The following is an 8329-nucleotide window of genomic DNA, read 5'->3' on the forward strand; positions in this document are numbered from 1 at the left end:
TGTGGGAACATTAGATGACTGGGACATTCGTCACCAACGCCACTATCCTCCCGTACCATACCCAGACATTCCCGGACTGACCCGTCCATGTGCTTATAGAATTAATTATGGATTGATATATATTTTGAATGGAATGTATGTACTTATGTATGTATTGTGTTACGTGTAACATTTCTTGAGAAAGTTTCCACGCATTATGGCCACAAATATATATTGAAAGAAGCGTCATTCGCGTAAAATCACCATCGTACTGATCGCGTTATCATGCTGCCCAAAAAAGGGCCGCAAAAGGCGGGATTCAAGGACAACGCACGCACGCACGCACATTCACACACATAATCACACGACCACACACCTCCCGCCACCACCCTTCATAATACGTCAAAGTATGATACTGACCCCCTTAGCCAGATCTGAATAAATTGAAAAGGTGCAAATCTTCAAGTTTTTTTAAATGAACTAAATTGATATTTTTCAATTATGTAGTGTGTCCCTAATTCCTTTTTATGCATACTAAGCATTAAAAAGTATAAAAACAAACTACTGAATGATATGGGTGACACAAATTGAGGGGCAAAACAAAGTATGCCGAGTTTGTTTTTTTATGTAATGAAACTTGAAACAACTGTTTTTAAATTTGATTATGTATATTTAATAATCACTCAGTCCTGCTACAATTTGTAACATGTAATCTGTGGCTGGGTAATTTTGTGTAAAATAAATGGTTCACTGGAGACTGGGGTAAGAAATTAATTTGCCATCGCATGACCTCAACCATGTTTGAAATGTAAATTTGTTCCGAAAATTGCAACTTGATTGTTTTTAAAAGCTGATATGACAAAGATATCAATCAGCTTTTTTTAAATTTTGAAAGTTTAAAATCAAATTATATTTTTAAAAATAAAACCATGTGGAAGTATTCTTTGGGTGCTGACTAAGGGCCAGTACAGTTTTCTTTATATGATGTCGGTAACTTAAGATATTTTAAATTGAAAATCAAACATGTGATAAAATCATCTGAGAGGTATAGTTTCTTTAGCTTTTGGGTTTATTTTCAACACAATTAACATTTAATTGCCCATATTTACTTATTACTAAACGGATTTTTTGCTCGAGTTATGTACATTCGTTCACAATGTTGTATGCTAAATGCACCCCTACTTTTCCAAAACGCAGTTTTTCCACGCTCAGATATTATGTGTAGAGGTTCCCCCGGATCATCGCCTACATGGATCATAATATTCTCGTACACTGTCGTCTAATGTTTTTAATGTTAATTGTGTGTACCGTTATATGTTTATGTTATTAATTGTTATAACTTGAAGGTAATAAACTATCATTAGTGTATTCGTTGTGTTTTAATTAGGCCAGTCAGTACATATGATATAAAGTACATGCATGTTCAAATATCCTTTGAAAATGGGTACCAAAAGCCATAACTATGGAACGGGGAAAGCAGTGCTCCCTATGGGGCTATAGACAAGTTTCACAGAACTGTATAAGACGACCGGAGGGGATAGATGGTGATGCTGGCTTGGCTTATATGTTGTGTTAATTACCCGACGTGGTGGGATGTTGCTAATGATGTCAATCACTGGTTTGTCTGGTCCAGACTCGATTATCTACAAACCGCTGTCATATGGCTGGAATATTGTTGACTGCGGCGTAAAACAACAAACTACAAGAAAAATGTCCCATGACCTTGACGGAGAACGTTTTCGAATGATCGGGACGTCGGGATGAATGGTCAAAGTGTTCTTGCGAGAGTTCTCGGGTCCAATTAAAAATCAATCCAATGGTTGATATGACGAGCAACAATCAACGCCGTCTGGATACGACTCGCTGAACCATGTCGCCGAGCTTACTACACACTTACGACCAGCATGAATTGCTGAGGACAATTCTAACCCGGAATACCAACTGAGCCAAAATTGCAGTCTTGAAGCTATCAGTGTTAAATCAATTTGACCGTTTTCACAATATAATAAGAGAATACCCAACGCGTTACGGTTAATTACACATTAATAATAATAATAGCAGTTACAAGGCACCAATTCCACTCACCAAGTGAGATTTGATGGAGCTACGGTATTCTTATCCCGGTCAGAGTGCACTCGGATTTTATTCTCATCTCCCTGGGGAGTATACAACCCAAGCTGCCTGTGAGACCCTAGAACATTAACAGTCATATTTCCATCTCAGCCTTCCGGGTACCCATTCACTGCTTGATAAATAGTCAGTTCACGAACAAAGTCACTTGCCAAAAGAGACTCCGAATGTACCACACGTGCTTCGGTAGGGCAGAATAGAAGCCCAATCTCATTAAAATCACATCTTAGTTCTCGCTACCGCTAAACAAAGATCTGAGGACATCCCATTACGGGCCACGTCAGACAGACCTTGCGCGAAATTTGACCGACCAATGGAATGACCAATCAGAAGGCAGCTTTCTCTTGCTTTACGGCACAAATTTCAAATTGGAGACTACGCTTTGTAACATATTTTGACAAATTCTCGATTACAAATTTAAAATCTGAACAAAAAAACATTCTGGAATGGTCTAAATTGTAAGGATTCAGTCGTTAAACACGTAACTATCGATCGGAATACCCCATGTTAAAGTTTTCGAGATTACATGATTAGAAATCACATTCCGACTGTCACTTTCATAATCTGGTAAGCGACGCACTGATTGGTCGGATGAAAGGTCGTTCTGACCTGACCCCAAATGGGAAGTCTTCAGATCTTTGTTTAGCGGTAGCGAGAACTAAGGTCTAATTTTAATGAGATTTGATAGAAGCCCTAAAAAAACTCTCAGGGGCCAAGCTGCCGAAGACTGTCATCTATCTCAGGAATCTCCGCGACCTTGTGCCGCAAGTGAATGAATCTTTGAGCCCCGAGCCTTACGGCGATGGTCCGTACTTCCGAGTTCTAGTAGGATATTCTAAAAAATACCCATTGCCATTTAATGAGGAAAAAAAGAAAGAAAAGCGTAGTATTATCAATTTGTAACGTCATGAATAATGGAGTGAGTGTGTGAGTATGGTTGTACGTCGTTTTTAGCAATATTCCAGCAATATCACGGCGGAGGTCACCAGAAATGGGTTTCACACATTGTACCAATGTCGGGAATCGAACCAGGGTCTTCGGCTTGAGGAAAGAACGCTTTAACCACAAGGCTACCCGACCGCCCCGAACAACGGATGACTTCATCACTTATACGTGATGGTGCTTAAACGGACTTATCAGCATTGGGTATCGCTGAAATGTCGATGCTGTAATTTGTGCAGCAGTAACCTCTTTGTCTCGTTCAGTTGGACCGCGCGAGTGGTGTAGTGGACAGAGCGCCTTCCCGGAGAGTGAAAGGTCGGTTGTTCGATCCCCGGCCGCTTCACCTCCAGGGGGTCTGGGACCCCCCCCCCCAGTAAGTTGATGAATAAACGCATGTGTAACGTCATTTATAAACGCATGTGTAAGTTGGTTGCGGTGTGTTTGATCGACATGCAGAATACCTCAGTGAAATGAGAGGAGTCCTTCCATTGATAGAGTAAACAGTCCTCTCTAGACAGCTCCCTCATTCACTCAGCTATTTAGCTCACTCACTCACTCACTCACGCCTGTCCGTATGTTGAAAGCAATGGAAGATGACCAAGTATCGATGAGTACAAACAACATGAACTCTATGTGATTTATTCAATTCAAGATTAAATCGAAAGCATTGAGCCAGGTTCATAAAAAATATATTCATTCCGGAGCAGATAAAACGAAACCATTTCTGCTGAATATGTTCCAATTCGCTACAGTAGTGACAAGACTGGTGGTTATTCGTCACCGGTAGCAGTTAGGCATGGTGTTATTCTTGACCAGAACTGGCTTCGGATACCAATGGCAACGAGACCCTGGAATAAAGAGGGAAAAACTATGGATACAAGGGTAGAAGACATCAATCTCATTAAAGATAAACAAAGATCTGAGGACATCCCATTGCGACCTTTCATCTGGCCAATCAGAGCATCGCTTATCAGATCATGAAAGTGACAGTTGAAATGTGATGTTTGATCGTGCAACCTCGAGAAAACACACACAGGATATTCCGAACGACAGTTACGGGTTTTATGTCTGTATTCATACAACCTAGACCATCTACTAGCCATTCCAGAATGTTCTTTTGTTCAGTTTTTAAATTTTTAATCGAGTATATGGCAAAATATGTTTCGAAGCGTAGTCGCCAGTTTGAAACTCGTGCCGTAAAGCTCGATAAAGCTGCCTTCTGATTGGCTATTGTCGACCTCTTGTTAGTCATTCCATAGGTCTGTCAAAGTTCGCGAAAGGTCGGTCTGACGTGACCCGTAATGGGATTGGGAAGACATTAAACTAATCGGTACAGGAAAGCATATAATGTAAGTACACGTTCAGTGTACGCTCCAAACTCCAAACCGATTGTTTATGATCCTCGACTAGAAGGTCGAGTCAGGTGAACCCTGAACGAACTTTGACCTCCCAATCTAAATGAAGGTTGGGTAGGTTATTTAACCAGATGTCAGCTTTCTAAATCGATTCGGCTTCGTGTCCTTATCACCACGTTACAGAGGGTTTGATCTTAACAAAATATATCCCACATCGAAATTAAATATACCCTCGATGGTAACCCTTTCGGGTTTAGATCCCATGGCGCTCAGGTACCGCTTCCGTGGTCTAGTGGTAGAGCGTCCGCCCGAAGGGTTCGATCCCCGACCGCGTCATATCAAAAGAAGTTAAAAGATGGTACTTGTTGTTACCCTGTCTGGCGCTCGGCATTAAGGGGCTAAAACACGGACTGGTCGGCTCGGAGTCAGTATACTGTGTCTGAGTGGGGTATTCATGTTAAACTGCGGCATGGTATCTCAGTGAGCTAGCACTATAAATCGGCATCAGTCCGGATAAAACAAGCAGCCACACACACACACACACGTGGCGCTATATAAGTGCAATAATCTTGGACGCGACGTTAAACCCCATTTCACCTCACCACCATGGCGCTCAGGGTGTTTAGGACATAACATAACATAACAACATAACAGTGCGGCCTTAATCATATTATCAAGAGACGTTGACTCACCTACCGGGTTCGCTATCCATCACTGGTACGGCATGACCTGCAACATAAGGTACTTGTGTCACTATCCTCTCTTGGAAGGAATAACTCCCCAGTACATTTCCTTATCCGTAGCTAACTGGACCGAGTGGGCGGGATCGGTGACTTCATCGACGTCCATTATATCAAACACTGGCTTGACTGGTCAAGACTCAATAATATACCACCCGCCATAAATCTGGAATATTGGTGGGTGTCTCATTCTCTGTCACACTCTTTCTATATAAGACTCTCTCTCTCTCTCTCTCTGTCTCTCTCTGTGTGTCTCTCTCTGTCTCATTCTCTGTCACACTCTTTCTATATAAGACTCTCTCTCTCTCTGTGTGTCTCTCTCTCTCTGTCTCATTCTGTCTCATTCTCTGTCACACTCTTTCTATATATGACTCTCTGTCTCTGTGTCTGTCTCTCTGTGTGTTTCTCTCTCTTCGTCGCCCTCTGCCTTTCTGTCTCTGTGTCTCTCTCTGTGTGTCTCTCTCTGTGTCTCTGTCCCATTCTCTCTCTGTGTCTCATTCTCTGTCACACTCTTTCTATATATGACTCTCTCTCTGTCTGTGTCTCTCTATCTATGTCTCATTCTCTGTCATACTCGTTCTATATATGACTCTCTCTCTCTCTGTCTCTGTGAGTTTCTCTCTCTTCGTCGCCCTCTGCCTTTCTGTCTCTGTGTCTCTCTCTCTCTGCCTCTCTCTCTGTCTCACTCTCTGCCTCATTCTCTGTCTCTGTCTCTCTTCGTCGAACTCTGCCTCTGTGTCTCTCTCTCTCTGCCTCTCTCTGTCTCACTCTCTGCCTCATTCTCTGTCTCTCTTCGTCTCTCTACATGTATCTGTCTCACTCTCTACATGTCTCTCTCTTTGTTGTGTCTCTCTCTCTGCCTCTCTCTGTCTCACTCTCTGCCTCATTCTGTCTCTCTCTCTCTCTTCGTCTCTCTACATGTCTCTCTGTGTCTCTCTCTCGTTCTCTGTCTCACTCTCTGCCTCATTCTGTCTCTCTCTCTCTCTCTTCGTCTCTCTACATGTCTCTCTGTGTCTCTCTCTCGTTCTCTGTCTCTCTCTCTCTCTTCCTCTCTCTACATGTCTCTGTCTCACTCTCTACATGTCTCTCTGTCTCTCTCTCTCTCTCTCCGTCTCTGTATCTCTCTGTCTCACTCTCTCTATATATGTCTCTCTCTCTCTCTGTCCCACTCTCTCTCTCCGTCTCTTTCTCTCGCTCTGTCTCACTCTATACATGTCTCTCTCTGTGTCTCTCTCTCCCCGTCTCACTCTCTTTATATGTCTTTGACTCTGTCTCTCTGTTTCTCTCTTTCTGTCTCTGTCTCTCTCTCTCTCTCTCTGTGTGTCTCTCTCTCTCTCTCTCTCTCTCTCTCTCTTAACTCACGGTGATACCGGGTTCTGAAGACAACACTTAAGTAACAGCCAGCCACTCTTATCAGCACAGGGGTCTCCTTGCAGACTGAGTTCCACCATGACACACAGCAGCAGCAGGGTCACAGCTACCCGGAGCAGACTCTGCAATCAACCAGGAAACAGCATTACAGAGACTGAATAACCTGGGTATGTCACCGCTATGATCGATGTTCCAGTTACATTAAAGCCTGTCATGTCATTGGTGGAGAAAGAAAGAGATGCAGGCTGCGGTTTATCATTTTGCTGAAACCCACAAAACACGGCCACGGTGCTGACAATTCAAGGGTTAAAATCAATGCAAATCCTAGATTCAAACCATCAGCGAATCCTGACACAACCGAGGGAAACCTCTCTGCACCAATGTTGAAATTGCATGAATGTCGATAAAGGGAAAATGTTTAGTTACAGTCACCTTGTGCTTTTTATGTACAGAATGCACGAGTAAACCTAGGAAACTATTGACTATCGATTTACATGAAGAATTAGCCATTCAAAAAGTGATAAATTTGTTTTTTGCCCCGGTGGAGAGAAAACAAGACAATGCTATTGAATGAAGCGTGTCATAACGTTCTTGAAACTGCTTTTGAACTCAAATTCTTACTTAAAATAGATAGATAGATTGAAGATAGATGGATGGAGGATGGATAGATAGATCGTAGACGGATGGATGAGTAGATAGATCGTAGATAGATGGGTAGATAGATCGTAGATAGATGAATAGATAGTCAGATGGATAGATCGTCGTCACCTACCATCATGATGAATGGTTCAGCGTGTTGAGGTAGAGCAAGTAAACGATGTGTGAACGACTCGCCGATGTTCTGCACGAGTGGCACAGCAGTCGGTCTTTATAGAAAAGTAGAAGGGGCGTGTCAAATAATCGTATCCATATATGGCATCGTCCAATCGGAGCCTACTTCACCAGCCAAGTACATTTCTGCCAGTAGTGTTTGGTTCAGTTGTAATCTAGATTAGTGTGTTAGTTTTGCTACATGGGTCGTTATTTAGGCCACGCATGTACAATGCAATATAGACACTATACGAAACATTTAAATTCACCCTTGAACCGTAACGATGTATGTCAGAAAGTTTACCTAATTTCTGTCTAAGGAGTATAGTTAAGAAAACATGTTTATGTTACTTTTTGTGACAGACGCATTTTTACTTATGAATACCATATATATGGAGATGTATATGAAGACTTATATAAATTAATTCGATCAGAATTTCGGCTTCATTGCGATTTCCTCTAACAGAATCTGCACACAGATATTCATTTCTCGCCTAGCCTAATTTGGTTCGTGTAAATCCTTGTCACATTGTTGCTAATTTTATTTTGATTACATTATAATGTTGTGTACATATTATAGAGTGTAACTGTACAGATGTCAGCGCTATGTGTGCCAAGAGTATGAAGCAGATCACGAGAAAAATATGTATATCTTGTAGTTTTCGATTATGATCAGTAAGATCTAAAAGACACATACCTCAGTTGATTCGTGATGTATAAGCCACGTTATGAGTATTTCGTTCGTGTGAAAAATGCAAATATAACATGAATGAATACTATTTTGCGTCCATCTTATAAGAAATGTTTGTTTGTTGTTTAACGCCCCACTCCGCAATATTCCAGCTATATGACGGCGGTCTGAAAATAATCGAGTCTGGATCAGACAATCCAGTGATTGACATCATGAGCATCGATCCACGTAATTGGGATACGTTGACATGCATTCAACCAAGTCAGCGAGTCTGACCACCCGATCCCGTTAGTCGCCTCTTACGACAAGCA

General features: G+C 41.9%; 1 long non-coding RNA gene across 1 annotated transcript; it reads right to left on the reverse strand.

Moving 5' to 3' along the window:
• Nucleotides 1–3728: 3728 nt before the first annotated feature.
• Nucleotides 3729–7347, reverse strand: LOC139480531 (uncharacterized). Its single transcript, XR_011654423.1, has 4 exons — nt 7290–7347; nt 6509–6639; nt 5103–5135; nt 3729–3899 (listed from the first exon to the last, which is right to left on the reverse strand). It is a non-coding gene; the product is annotated as an uncharacterized lncRNA (long non-coding RNA).
• Between the last annotated feature and the right edge of the window lie 982 nt (nt 7348–8329).

The sequence above is a fragment of the Haliotis cracherodii genome, unplaced genomic scaffold, assembly GCF_022045235.1.
Source record: "Haliotis cracherodii isolate W230 unplaced genomic scaffold, xgHalCrac1.p SCAF_4, whole genome shotgun sequence".
NCBI classification, from domain to species: Eukaryota; Metazoa; Mollusca; class Gastropoda; order Lepetellida; family Haliotidae; genus Haliotis; species Haliotis cracherodii.